Source organism: Equus przewalskii, chromosome 26 (genome assembly GCF_037783145.1).
Source record: "Equus przewalskii isolate Varuska chromosome 26, EquPr2, whole genome shotgun sequence".
In the NCBI taxonomy this organism is placed as follows: domain Eukaryota; kingdom Metazoa; phylum Chordata; class Mammalia; order Perissodactyla; family Equidae; genus Equus; species Equus przewalskii.
The window spans coordinates 4180421-4194142 of NC_091856.1; the positions used below are offsets into that span (position 1 = coordinate 4180421).

Below are 13722 nucleotides of genomic sequence, written 5' to 3' on the forward strand. Positions count from 1 at the left end.
ACGTGCCTGATGTTACTCAGACAGAATCACCTCCAGGTCAATCTGGCTCCAAAGTCCATGCTCTTAACCACAAGAGTAATTACAAGTAGATTTTTAGCAATTGGTGCCAGTGTCCAATCCAAGTCCTGAAGAGACAAAGGAAACTGAGTTTGACAATTGGGGCTTGGATGGTTGCAAACATTGGTTCCAGGAAAAGGAAGCAACTCAGAGTATAAAGTCTACATTGTAGTAATAATTAAATGGATACTGCTACAAATTTTACTCTTGCTTTACAATATCTGAAGTTTGATTAGTGTTGACATAAACTCCTCCTCTGCAAATTAGGGTAAGAATAGATGTGCTTTATGTACAGTGAGAGAAGGAGTTTCCCAAAATTGGCTCAAGGATGTTAAGCAGGCAATAATTAAGCAGGAAACAATGCACTCTTACAGTCAAAGATAGGTTAAATGGTATCATTTGGGATGTCTTCGTGTTGGTAATTTTCCAAAATGGTACATTGGTTTTCAGTTTGGACACCAATTAAGAAGTGACTTTTCCCTGCTGCTGTGCTCCCCATTGCACAGTAGAGCAGAAAATAACATAATTGGCACATACAAATGGGTGATGGTTTGCACATGAACAAAGAAAAGAGTATACATTTTTACAAAGTTTTAATTTTTATTATTTATTTTTTCACAATAAAAATAAACTTTAGTAGTCACTCATCCTTACTTCCAGGTAATTTAACACAACCCCCTCTTCATTCTAAAGATGTGATGCTCCATTGTCATACACTCAGGAAGGCCCATCCTGAAGTGCATGGTTTGGGCAGTTTTGTGATGAAACTAATCTGTGGGACCATCGAGCAAGTCTGTGCTTACCAAGTGGTCATTTCCTAGGGGATCCCCTGTGTGCACAGAACCACAAGATAAACTGCTTCTTCCCACTATCACTGGGAGAAGCATTTCTGAGTCACAAGGTTCTTCACAATGACCTTCACATCCTTGTCCTGAGGCTGTAGATGATGGGTTTGAGCATGAGGGTCAGTACTCCATAACAGACGGAAATGAGTTTGTCTTAAACATCCTGCTCATCTGCCCCCAGGGGGTCCTTTGACTTGGGCTCTGCATAAGTGAATAGGATGGTTCTGTAGAAGACGACCATCACAATGATGTGGGCAAAGCAGTTGGAGAAAGCCTTCCACCAGCGCTCAGCTGTGGTGATCCTTAGGATGGTGGTGAGGTTGAACATGTAGGAGGCAAAGATGAACAGAACTAGGACCCCCAGGAATTTCACATTGGCCACTCCCATACTGAGCACATTGATGGAGATGTCAGCACAGGCCAACTTTAGGACAGCCAGGATCTCACAGGTGAAGTGGTTGATGACATCGGCCCCAGAAGGGTAATTGCATTGCAAGAGAGATCTACACCAAGGAGTTGGCTCCACCAGCGACCCAGGAACTGGCAGCCATGGGCACATAGGCAGCCTTGCTCATGACCATGGCGTATCCAAACAGGTTATAGTTGGCAATGTAGCAATCAAATGTCATCATTCCCATTAGCACAAATTCTATGGCAAAGGAGAGAAACATCTACATGGCACAACTTGAGAAGGAGATGGTTTTCCCGGGAGTGAGGAAGTCACACAGGATGAGAGGGATGTAAAAGGTTGTGTAGCAGATCTCCAGGAAGAAGAGGTGCCCCAGGAAGAAGTACATGGGCATGTGCAAGTGGGAGTCAAGGACAGTCACCAGGATGAGGACCCTGTGGCCCAGTAGGACAACAAGGTACATAAAGTAGGATGAACACAAAGAATGTTATCTCGAGCTTTGGCTGATCTAACAGCCCCAGCAAGACAAATCCTGCCACAATGGATTGGTTGACCACTTCCATTTTAAATTCTCTCTCCTACCCTCAGGAAAACTGAGTACCACAAACACATATTTATAGGTATCAATATGTGAGAATTACAATGAGATGCTTCCAGAAATTATAATTAGATTTACCCTTTGACTCCAATCAAAAGACATAGGATAGCTGATTGGATTTAAAAAAACAAGTCAAGACCCATATATATGCTGCATACAAGAGATGTACTTCAGACCTAAAGAAACTCACAAACTGAAAGTGAAGGGATGAAAAAAGATACTCCATGCAAATGGCAATGAAAAGAAAGCTGAGGTAGCCATACTTATGTCATACAAAATAGACTTTAAAACAAACTGTAACCAGAGATAAAGAAGAGCACTACATAATGATAAAGGGAACAATCCAACAAGAAGATATAACACTTGTGACTATCTATGCACCCAAAATAGGAACCCCCAAATCTATAAAGCAATTCTTAACAGACATAAAAGGTGAAATGCACAGTAATACGATAATAGTAGGGAACTTTAACATTCCACTTAAGCTAATGGATAGATCATCCAAATGGAAGATCAATAAGGAAACATTGACTTAAATGACACATTAGACCAGATGGGCTTAGTAGACATATACAGAACATTCCATTCAAAAATTCACAGAATACACATTCTTTTCAAATCCACATGGAACATTCTCCAGGCTAGATCACATATTAGGTGACAAAACAAGTCTCAATAAATGTAATAAGATTGAAATAATACCAAAGCATCTTTACTGACCACAGAGGTATGATATTAGAAATCAACTACAGGAATAAAATTGGAAAAGCTACAAATAAGTGGATATTAAACAAAATGCTACTGAAAAACGATGGGATCAACAAAGAAATCAAAGGAGAAATCAAAAAATACCTGGAGACAAATGAAAATGCAACATGCCAAAATTTATGGGGTACAGCAAAAGTGGTTCTAAGATGGAATTTTATAACAATACAGGCCGTATTAGGCCTATACAAGAAAAATCTCAAACAAACAATCTAACAGTGCACCTAAAATAACTAGAAAAAGAAGAACAAACAAAGCTCAAAATCAGTAGAAGGAAGGAAATAATAAAAATCAGAGCAGAAAAAAATGAAACAGAGACTAAAAAGACAATAGAAAAAATCAATGAAGCAAAGAGCTTGTTCTTTGAAAAGAATCAAAATTGACAAGCCTTTGGCTAGATTCACTAACAAAAAAAGAGAGTAGACTCAATTAAATGCAATCAGAAATGAAAGAGGAGAAATTACAATGGGCACATCAGAAATACAAAAGATTATAAGAGACTACTATGAAAAGCTATATATCAAGTTGGATACTCTAGAAGAAATGGATAAACTCTTAGAATCATACAACCTTCCAAAACTGAATCAAGAAGAAATAGAGAATTTGAATACACCAATCACCAGTAAGGAGATCAAAACAGTAATCAAAAACCTCTCAAGAAATAAAAGTCCATGGGGCCAGCCCAGTGGCATAGTGGTTAAGTTCTCAGGCTCTGCTCTGGCAGCCTGGGGTTCACAGGTTTGGATCCTGGGCACAGACCTAGCTCTGCTCATCAAGCCATGCTGTGGCAGCATCCCACAGATAATAGAGGAAGATTGGTACAGATATTAGCTCAGAGACAATCTTCCTCAAGCAAAAAGAGGAAGATTGGCAACAGATGTTAGCCCAGGGACAATCATCCTCACAAAAAATAAAAATAAAAGTCTGTGACCAAACAGCTTCCCTGGTGAATTCTACCAAGCGTTCAAAGAAGACTTAATATCTACCCTTCTCAAACTTTTCCAAAAAACTGAAGAGGAAGGGAACCTTCCTAACTCACTCTATGAGGTCAACATTACTCTGAAACCAGACAAGGACAACACAAATAAGGAAAATTACAGGTCAATATCACTGATGAACATCAACGCAAAAATCCTCAACAAAATACTAGCAAATCAAATACATTAAAAAAACATACACTGTGATCAAGTTGGATTTATTCCATGGATGCAGGTGTAGTGCAACATCTGCAAATCAATCAACATGATACACCACATTGACAAAATGAGGAATAAGAACCACATGATCATCTTAATAGATGCAGAGGAAGCATTTGACAAGATGCAGCATCCATTTAAGATAAAATTTCTGGATAAAATGGGTATAGAAGGAAACTATTTCAAAATAATAAAGGCCATATATGACAAACCCACAGCTAATATCATACTCTTGAGAGAAAAGCTAAAAGCTATGCCTCTAAGAACAGGAACCAGAAAAAGATGTCCACTTTCATTACTCTTATTTAACATAGCAATGGAAGTCCCAACCAGAGCAATTAGGAAAGGAAAAGAAATAAAAGGGATCCAGATTGGAAAGGAAGAGATGAAACTGCCACTATTTGCAGATGACATGATTTTATATATAGAAAACCCTAAAGAATCCACTAAAAAACTTTTAGAAATAATAAATGAATATGGTAAAGTTGCAGAATACAAAACCAACATACAAAAATCAGTTGCATTTCTATGCACTAACAAGGAAGTAGCAGAAAGAGAAATTAGGAATACAATCCCATTTACAATTGCAACAAAAAGGATAAAATATCTAGGAGTAAATTTAACCAAAGAGGTGAAAGACCTGTAAACTGAAAACTTTAAAACACTGCTGAAAAAATTGAAAAAGACACAAAGAAATGGAAAGATATTCTGTGCTCTCGGATTGGAAGGATTAACAAAGTTAAAATGTCCATACTTCCTAAAGCAATCTGCAGATTCAACACAATTTCTATCAAAGTTCCAATGACATTTTTCACAGAAATAGAACAAAGAATCCTAAAATTTATATGGAACAACAAAAGATCCTAAAACACCAAAGGAATCCTGACAAAAAAGAACCAACTTGGAGGTATCACAATCCCTGATTTCAAAATATATTACAAACCTATAGTAAACAAAACAGCATGGTACTGGCACAAAAACAGACAAACAAATCAATGGAACAGCAGAGAGAGCCCAGAAATAAACCCACATATCTGTGGACAGCTAATTTTCAACAAGGGAGCCAAGAACATACAATGGAGAATGCAAAGTCTCTTCAATAAATGGTGTTGGGGAAAACTGGAGAGCCACATGCAAAAGAGTGAATGTAGACCATTATCTTACACCATACACAAAAATTAACTCAAACTAGATTAAAGACTTGAATGTAAGACCTGAAATCATAGGCAGTAAGCTCTTTGACATTGATCTTAGCAACATATTTTCAAGTACCATGTTTGACAGTGCAAGGGAAACAATAGAAAAAATAAACAAATGGGACTGCATCAAACTAGAAACCTTCTGCACCTCAAAGGAAAAATATCAACAAAATGAAAGACAACCTAACAATTGGGAGAAGATATTTGCAAACCACATATCTGATAAGTGGTTAATATCCAAAATATATAAAGAACTCATACATCTTAACAACAAGAAAACTAATAAACCAATTAAAAATGGGCAAAAGATCTGAACTTTTTCCCAAAGAAGATATACATATGGCCAAGAGGCACATGAAAAGATGTTCAACATCACTAATTAACTAATTATTATGGAAATGCAAATCAAAACTACAATGAGATATCACCTCATGACTGTCAGAATGGCTATAATTAACAACACAAGAAATAACAAGTGCTGGAGAGGATGTGGAGAAAAGGGAACCCTGTACATTGCTGGTGGGAGTGCAAACTGGTGCAGCCACTACAGAAAACAGTATGGAGATTCCTCAAAAAACTAAGAATAGAACTACCATAAAATCCAGCTATTGTTCTCCTGGGTATTTATCCAAAGAACATGAAAACACAAGCATATAAAGACTTATGCATCCCTATGTTCATTGGGGCATTATTCACAACAGCAAAAATTTGGGAGCAACTTAGATGTCCATCAAGGGACGAATAGATAATGAAGCTGTGGTATATATACACAATGGAATACTACTCAGTCATAAAAAAGATGAAATCAGGAGTGATGTCAGCATCACGGCACAGTGAGCTCTCCCCTTAGACTGTCTCCTCTAAGAAACAATGAAAAGAGCATTCATATACTGACAGAGGACATTCACCCAACACAAAAGATGTCTGAGAGACCCATGCAGCCATATGTCTGAAGGTGGAGGTGCTGGACAACCCGGAGGAAGTGGAAGGAGATAAGGGGATTCTTCTCTCCCTCCCAAACAGCAGTGACCCTAGGACTGTGCACAGCTCTCAGAGGAAATGAGGGAGAGGGTGTCCTCTGTGGAAACACCATTGCTCTCTGAGTTCCCTCACAGCCTGTAGGAAAGTCCCACACAGAGGTAACTAAGCTATCACAAAGGTGTCTTCATCAAGCTAGCAATCCATGGAAGCAGATAGCGAGGGCTAAGCAAGAACACCCTCTGGGATCATGCAGGCAAAAGATAGTGCCCCTCCCCCTTCCCAGTACTCCAGTTCAACCATCAGCCAGAGCACCATACAGATAGAAAAGCAGCCAGTGGCCAGAGTGAGAAAGCTGCAGGTCACAGTGGGCTCAGAATACACATCTCCTGACCCCCAAACATTGGTGGCAGGTGGAAGCTGCAACCAGATATTTTCACTATGCAAAGGCATAAATTCATGTCATCAAGTAGTATGAAAAAATATATTAAATCTCTAGACGAGAAGGAAAATGACAAGTACCCAGAAACCAATCCTGAAGTCACAGAAGTTTATATTCTAAATGACAGAGAATTCAAAATAGCTATCATAAAAAAACTCAATGAGTTACAAAAATACAGACAGACAGTTCAACTAAATCAGGAATTTCTTCACAAGAGAGATTGATACTATAAAGAAGAACCAATCAGAAATGTTGGAGATGATGGGGCCAACCTGGCAGCATAGTGGTTAAGTTTGCACTCTTTGCTTCTGCAGCCCAGGATTCACAGGTTTGGATCCTGGGCACAGTCCTAGACACCACTTATCAAGCCATGATATGGCAGTGTTCCACATATAAAATAGAGGAAGATTGGCACAGATGTTAGCTCAGGGCCAATCTTCCTCATCAAAAAAAATAAATTTTGGAGATGAAAAACACAATGAATGAGTTAAAGAAAAATCTAGCCTCCCTGGACAATAGAGCTGATATTATGGAGGAATAAATCAGCAGTCTTGAGGACAAAAATATAGAAATGCTTCAGATGGAGGAGTGGAGAGAACTAAGACCAACAACAAATGAAGAATGTCTCCAAGAAATATCCGATTCAATTAGGAAATGCAACATAAGGATTATAGGTATTACAGAGGGAGAAGAGAAGGAGAATGGAGCAGAAAACTTGTTCAAAGAAATAATAGTCAACAACTTCCCAAACCTGGGGAAGGAAGTGAAATAAAAGTGAAATAAGCCAATAGATCTCCTAAATCTGTCAATGCAAAAAAACCTTCTCCAAGGGATATAGTAGTAAAGCTGGCAAAAGTCAATAACAAAGAAAAAATATTAAAGGCAGCAAGGCAGAAGAAAATAACTTACAAAGGATCCCCTGTCAGGCTTTCAGCAGATTTCTTGGCAGAACCCTTACAGGTTAAGAGAGAGTGGAATGATACATTCAAACTTCTGAAAGACAAAAACATTCAGCCAAGAATACTCTATCCAATGAAAACATCCTTCAGTTATGATGAGGGAATAAAAACTATCCCAGATAAACAAAAGCTAAGGGAGTTCATTGCCATAAGACAACCCCCCCAACAAGAAATCCTTGTACCTGAAAAAAAAGAAAAAGAAAGGGGTTACACAGCCCTGGGCAAGGAGATAAATAGGTAGGCAAAATCAGAAAATTGAAGCTCCTATCAGAACAGATTAGCAAACAATTATAACAGTAAAGATAAAGGGAAGGAAAACACCAAAAATAAATATAATCTCCTCATTTTAACCACAAACTCACAACACAAGATAGAATACATTGGGACAATAATAACTTAGAAGGGGAAGAGGTAAGGGATGGAATTGGCTTAGTCTAAGGAAATAAGAGGCTATCAAAAAATGGACTATCTCATCTATGAGATTTTTTGTACAAACCTAATGTTAACCATTAAACAAATAATTATAACAGAGACAAAAATGATGAATAAGGAGAAAACTAAGAAAACCATCATAGACAACTACCTAGCCAAATTGGTAGTGCAAAATACATGGGACGAGAAAGCAAGGAAATGCAGAAGAACCAGAAAAATGAGTGATAAGATGGTAGCATTAAGTCCTCATATATCAATAACCACTCTAAATGTAAATAGATTGACTTCTCCAATAAAAAGATACAGAGTGGCAGGAAGGATTAAAACTAGACCCAACAAGATTCTGCCTCCAGCAAACATCTCAGCTCCAGTGACAAACACAGGCCCAGAGGGAAAGGATGGAAGACAATACTCCAAGCTAATGGCAAACAAAAGAAAGTAGGTGTTGCAACATCTATAGCAGACAAAGTAGACTTCAGGATAAGATGAGTGAAGAGAGACAAAGAGGGGCATATAATGATCAAAGGGACACTCTACCAAGAAGACATAACACTTATAAATATCTATGCACCCAACACAGGAACCCTAAAGTACATAAAGCAACTATTAACAAACCTAAAATGAGAGATCAACAACAACACAATAACAGCAGAGGACCTCAACACTCCACTCACATCAATGGATAGATCAGACAGAAAGACAACAAGGAAATAGTGGAATTAAATGAAAAGCTAGACCAGTTGGACTTAATAGATATATAGAGAATACTCCGTCAAAAAATAGCAGAATATACATTCTTCTCAAGCGCACATGGAACATTCTCAAGGATAGACCATATGTTGGGAAACAAGGCAAGTCTCAATAAATTTAAGAATCTTGAAATCACATCAAGCATCTTTTCCTATCACAATGCTATGAAAGTGAAAATTAATTACAAGAAAAAAGCTGGGAAAGGTTCAAAGCTGTGGAGACTAAACAACATGCCACTGAACAAGAAATGGATCATTGAAGAAATTAAAGGAGAAATCAGAAAATATCTAGAGACAAATAAAAATGAAAACATACCATATCAACTCATATGGGATGCAGCAAAAGTGGTCCTAAGAGGGAAATTCATAGCAATATAGGCCCACCTTAACCTCTCAAATAAGCAATCTTAAACTATACCTAATAGAATTATAAAAAGAAGAACAAACAAAGCCCAAAGTCAGCAGAAGGAGAGAAATAATAAAACTTAGAGCAGAAATAAATGCAATTGAAACAAAAAAGGCAGTAGAAAGGATCAATGAAACAAAGAGCTGGTTCTTTGAAGAGACAAACAAAATTGACAAACCCTTAGCCAGATTCACGAAGGAAAAAAGAGAAGGCATGAATAAATAAAATTAGAAATAAAAGAGGAGAAATTACAATGGATACCACAAAATACAAAGGATTATAAGAGAATACCATGAAAAACTACATGCCAATGAATTGGACAATCTAGAAGAAATGGATAAATTCTTAGACTCCTACAACTTCCCAAAACTGAATCAAGAAGAAATAGAGAATCTGAATAGAGCCCTAACAAGTAAAGACATTGAAACAGTAATCAAAAACCTCCCAAAAAATGAAAGTCCAGGACCACACTGCTTCTCTGGGGAATTCTACCAAACATTCAAAGAATTATTACCTATCCTTCTTAAACTATTCCCCAAAATTGAGGAAGACAGAACACTTACTAACACATTCTACCTCTGATACCAAAGCCAGACAAGAACAACACAAAGAAGGAAAACGACAAGCCAATATTACTGATTAACATAGATGCGAAAATCCTCAAGAAAATATTGACAAACTGAATACAGCAGTACATTAAAAAAGATCATACACTGTGCTCGAGAGGGATTTATTCCAGGGATGCAGGGGTGGGTCAATACCTGCAAATAAATCAGCCTACAGACTGCTCAGGCTTCAGGCTAAACGGGCATGTTTTGGATTTTCTCTTAGGGAAGTCTCACCCATCCCAGCCCTTACTTACACCCTCTGTAGAAGTCTACCAGCCACACAGGCCACATCTCTCTGAGCACAAGGGCAGGGGCTGGCTAAGAGAAAGTTGAAAAGTGATTGGGGAGAGACAGTTGAGTGTCTTATTGAGCACCTGTTACTCAATAACAGGTTACTTTTCTAGGTACTGCAGACAAATATATCTGTACTATCAGGTCCATCTCTAGGCTGTCCGATGCCTAGGAACTCTTACTTTTGGAGGTTCTACCTCACATCACGTCAAAATGCACCTACATCCCACTTTAAGTATAATTTTGTGGTAAATTTGAAATGATTTTTCTTCTTCTGTTATTAAAATTCTTTGGCTTACAAGTGACTCAATTTATAAATCTATGATTTCTCAACAATTAGCACGAAAACTCAGAAGTTCTTGCAAAGTGAAAGTACCTTACTGCAGATTGTTTTAAAAAATGATGCATGAATACGAAAATTTATCCATTACCGAGATTGACATACTGTTCCATTTTGTAGGCATATAAATAAACAACTACAGGTTTCCCCCACTATCTGAAAGTTTCCTTTACACCACTTCACTTTTATGAAAGTCCTACGTTAGTAACTGTTTTCGCTAACTGAAAGAAATCCAGAGAATTTTTGCTTTTGGGAAAATAGCGTTCAGCATTTGTTTTGCAATGAGCTGTTAGAGAGGCTAAGCAGTCAAGTCTACTGTTGTATATCAAGGTTTCCATCTCAGGCACGGCAGCCACAGCAGACAAGGAAACTTGACCTTCGACATCAAGGCAGGCAGACACAGAAGAAGGTGTAGATGTTAGTGACCTGCCTGCCTTGATGGATTCAGACGAGAATGCGATGTTAATGATGACCCTCTTCCTCCCCCTCCAACAGCCCAGTCTCCTGTACTTCCCACCACCCCAACTTCCAATGACAGCCTAAGACCCCAACACCACCACCACCACCACCAACTCTCAGCCTTCCAGCATGCTCGCTGTCTTCCCGATTCTGGTAAGTGACACTATACTGTACATACAATATCTCTACTTTATATAGGCTGTGTATTTATCATATCAATCCTGCTTTTACTATACGTTAGGGTTAATTTAGGCTTTATATGTTATTTGGTATGATTCAGCAGGTTATTTTTTGGGTCTGGGAATGCTCAAAAATTTTTCCCATATAAATTAATGGTCATTGCTTCTTCACTTTACGTCATTTCGGCTTACAAAAGGACTCATAGAACGCTGTACTTTGGGTAGCAGGAGAAACCTGTATTAAGGGTTTTTTTAGGGATTTTTGTTTTGTTTTATAGTTTTGTAGTTAAGAGCCAACAGGTTTTCCAGACCTGAAAGATCTCTGTCCCTGGAGAAAACCCCACAGACCTGACTGCTGGACCCTCATGCCCAGGGTGAAACAGTGCTGCTGACTCTCCACTTAAGAGTAGAGACACTTGTAGAGTAAATATAAGTTAAGATCCATTATAGAAGTGGAAAATGAAGGAATTAACTTAGCAAATTGTTTTAGGGAATAATTTTTCTTTGTCGGAACAAAAGGAATTTACCAAGTTACTTTCCTTGGGGGTCAGTGTGCAGGAAACACTGGGAAGGACACACACCAGTAACACACACACACTTCACACGTCAGTGCTGAGATTGATGGTTGTTCTCTGTCGCAGGTTGGGTTTCCCAGGAAGTCGACTCTGAGGGGGAAATTTTCACTCAGGACATTTACTGGGGAGTGCTTTTAAGATCAACACCTGTGGGGTGGAGGTGAAGGAAGCAGGACTGGGCATGAGAGAACATGAACTGCCATGGGGAAGCTCTGAAGCTGGCATGGCCCTTTGGAGATGTCCCCATTTGAAGCAAGGAGGACCAGCCCTTTATATTGACACTGACTAATCATTGGGAGTAGGCTGCCTCTGAGAAGGGAATATGACTTTGGGTGATGTAACCCTCTTGGGCCAAGGGCAAGCGAGACTCGGCCAATGCTGTCAGCCACCAACACTCCCAGCAGCTAGCGTAACAAGAACTTCAGCCCTAATTGGAGTGCGGTAGGGTCTGGGCAGCACACCCACCACAGCATCCACTACACACTCTTAACTGATTCTTCTCAAAGTTTAACATGCATATGAATCACCAGGGAGATCTTGTTAAAATGCAGATTCCATTTCAGTAGGTCTAGAATAGACTCCAAGATTCTGCTGGTCCAGTAAGCTCCCGGGTAATGATGACACTGCTGGTCCATGGACTACTCTGTGAGTAGCATGGCTCTAAACTCAATTTTCCCCTCACCTCACATTACTTTGCACTGAGATCCTCAAGTGAATCAGAGTGTGTGGGTCACGAGACATATCCCACTATCACTGAGTGAAGCATTTCTGAGCCACCAGGTTCCTCATACCAGTCTTAACCTGCTTGTTCCTCAGACTATAGATGATGGGGTTAAGCATAGGGATCAGAAGTCCATAGAAGAGGGAAATGAGCTTGTCTGAAAGGTTCTGTTTGTCTGCCCCCAGGGAGTCCTTTGATTTGGGCTTCCCATATGCAAATAGGATGGTCCCACAGAAGATGACCACCACAGTGAGGTGGGCAGAGCAGGTGGACAAGGCCTTTCTCCAGCCCTCAGCTGAGTGGATCCTCAGGATGGTGGTGAAGATGAAGATGTAGGAGACAAATATGAACAGAACAGGGACCCCCCAGGAAGATCACATTGGCCACCCCCATACTGATCACATTGATACAGATGTCCGCACAGGCCAACTATAGAACTGACAAGATCTCACAGGTGAAGTGGTTGATGACATTGTTCCCTGCCATTGTCCCCAGAAGGGTAATTGCACTGCAAGAGAGATCAACACCAAGGAGTTGGCTCCACCAGAAACCCAGGAGCTGGCAGCCATGGTCACATAGGCAGTCTTGCTCATGACCATGGGGTATCTAAGGGGATTGCAAATGGCCACATAGCGATCAAATGCCATCAAGCCCAGGAGTATACACTCTGTGGCTCCCATGGAAAAGGAGAGAAACATCTGCACAGAATAGCCTGAGAAGGAGATGGTTTTCCTGGGAGTGAGGAAGCCATCCAGGACCAGAGGGACTGAGGAGGTTGTGTAGCAGATGTCCAGGAAGGAGAGGTTCCCCAGGAAGAAGCACATGGGTGTGTGTAGGCGGCAGTCAAGGATGAGGACCCAATTGCCCAGCAGGATCACCAGGTACCTCAATAGGATAAGCACAGAGAATATTTTTTCTAGTTCTGTGTGGGTAGAGAGGCCCAGCAAGACAAATTCTGTCACAGCAGATTGGTTGGCCACTTCCATTTCAACCTTTCTCTTTCCTCTCTTGAAATACTGAAGGTAGAAAATACGTATTTGTTTTTTTGATGGCTTGTTTGGGTCAGTATATAGGGATCACAGTATGATGTCCCTACAATTGTAAATAAACTGACCCTATGGGATTCAACTATAAAACTAAGTTATCAAAAGCAGGCTGTATATCAGTCAAAAGCATGAAGAGCAGACACTGGAAATCTAGTGAAACTTAATAAAATGAGGGACATTTCTCCTTAATCAATAATATTAATATACCCAAAGGAAAATCATATGTCTCCACATGCTGTGTGTCTCCAGCACTTTCCAGGGAAGCGGGGACCTCTGAGTAAGTCTGTCTCTGTCATATAATTGGGGACCACAGGCTGTCACAGCTCAGTGACCCTGACCATGAGGCTCATGTGGCTGAGTCCTCTGTATCTAGATCCTCCTTGCCCAGCAAGTGTCTGCTATAATTTGACTTCCCACACAGATAATCTTATAGGGAGAGCACGTGCTGGCTTAAAAACATAAAGTTTT

The 13722-nt window shown here is 39.7% G+C and overlaps 2 pseudogenes; both read right to left on the reverse strand.

The window, feature by feature from the left end:
* Window positions 1-928: 928 nt before the first annotated feature.
* Window positions 929-1874, reverse strand: LOC103542789 (olfactory receptor 13C7-like; annotated as a pseudogene).
* A 10363-nt stretch (window positions 1875-12237) lies between these two features.
* LOC103542788 (olfactory receptor 13C7-like) lies at window positions 12238-13194 on the reverse strand (annotated as a pseudogene).
* Between the last annotated feature and the right edge of the window lie 528 nt (window positions 13195-13722).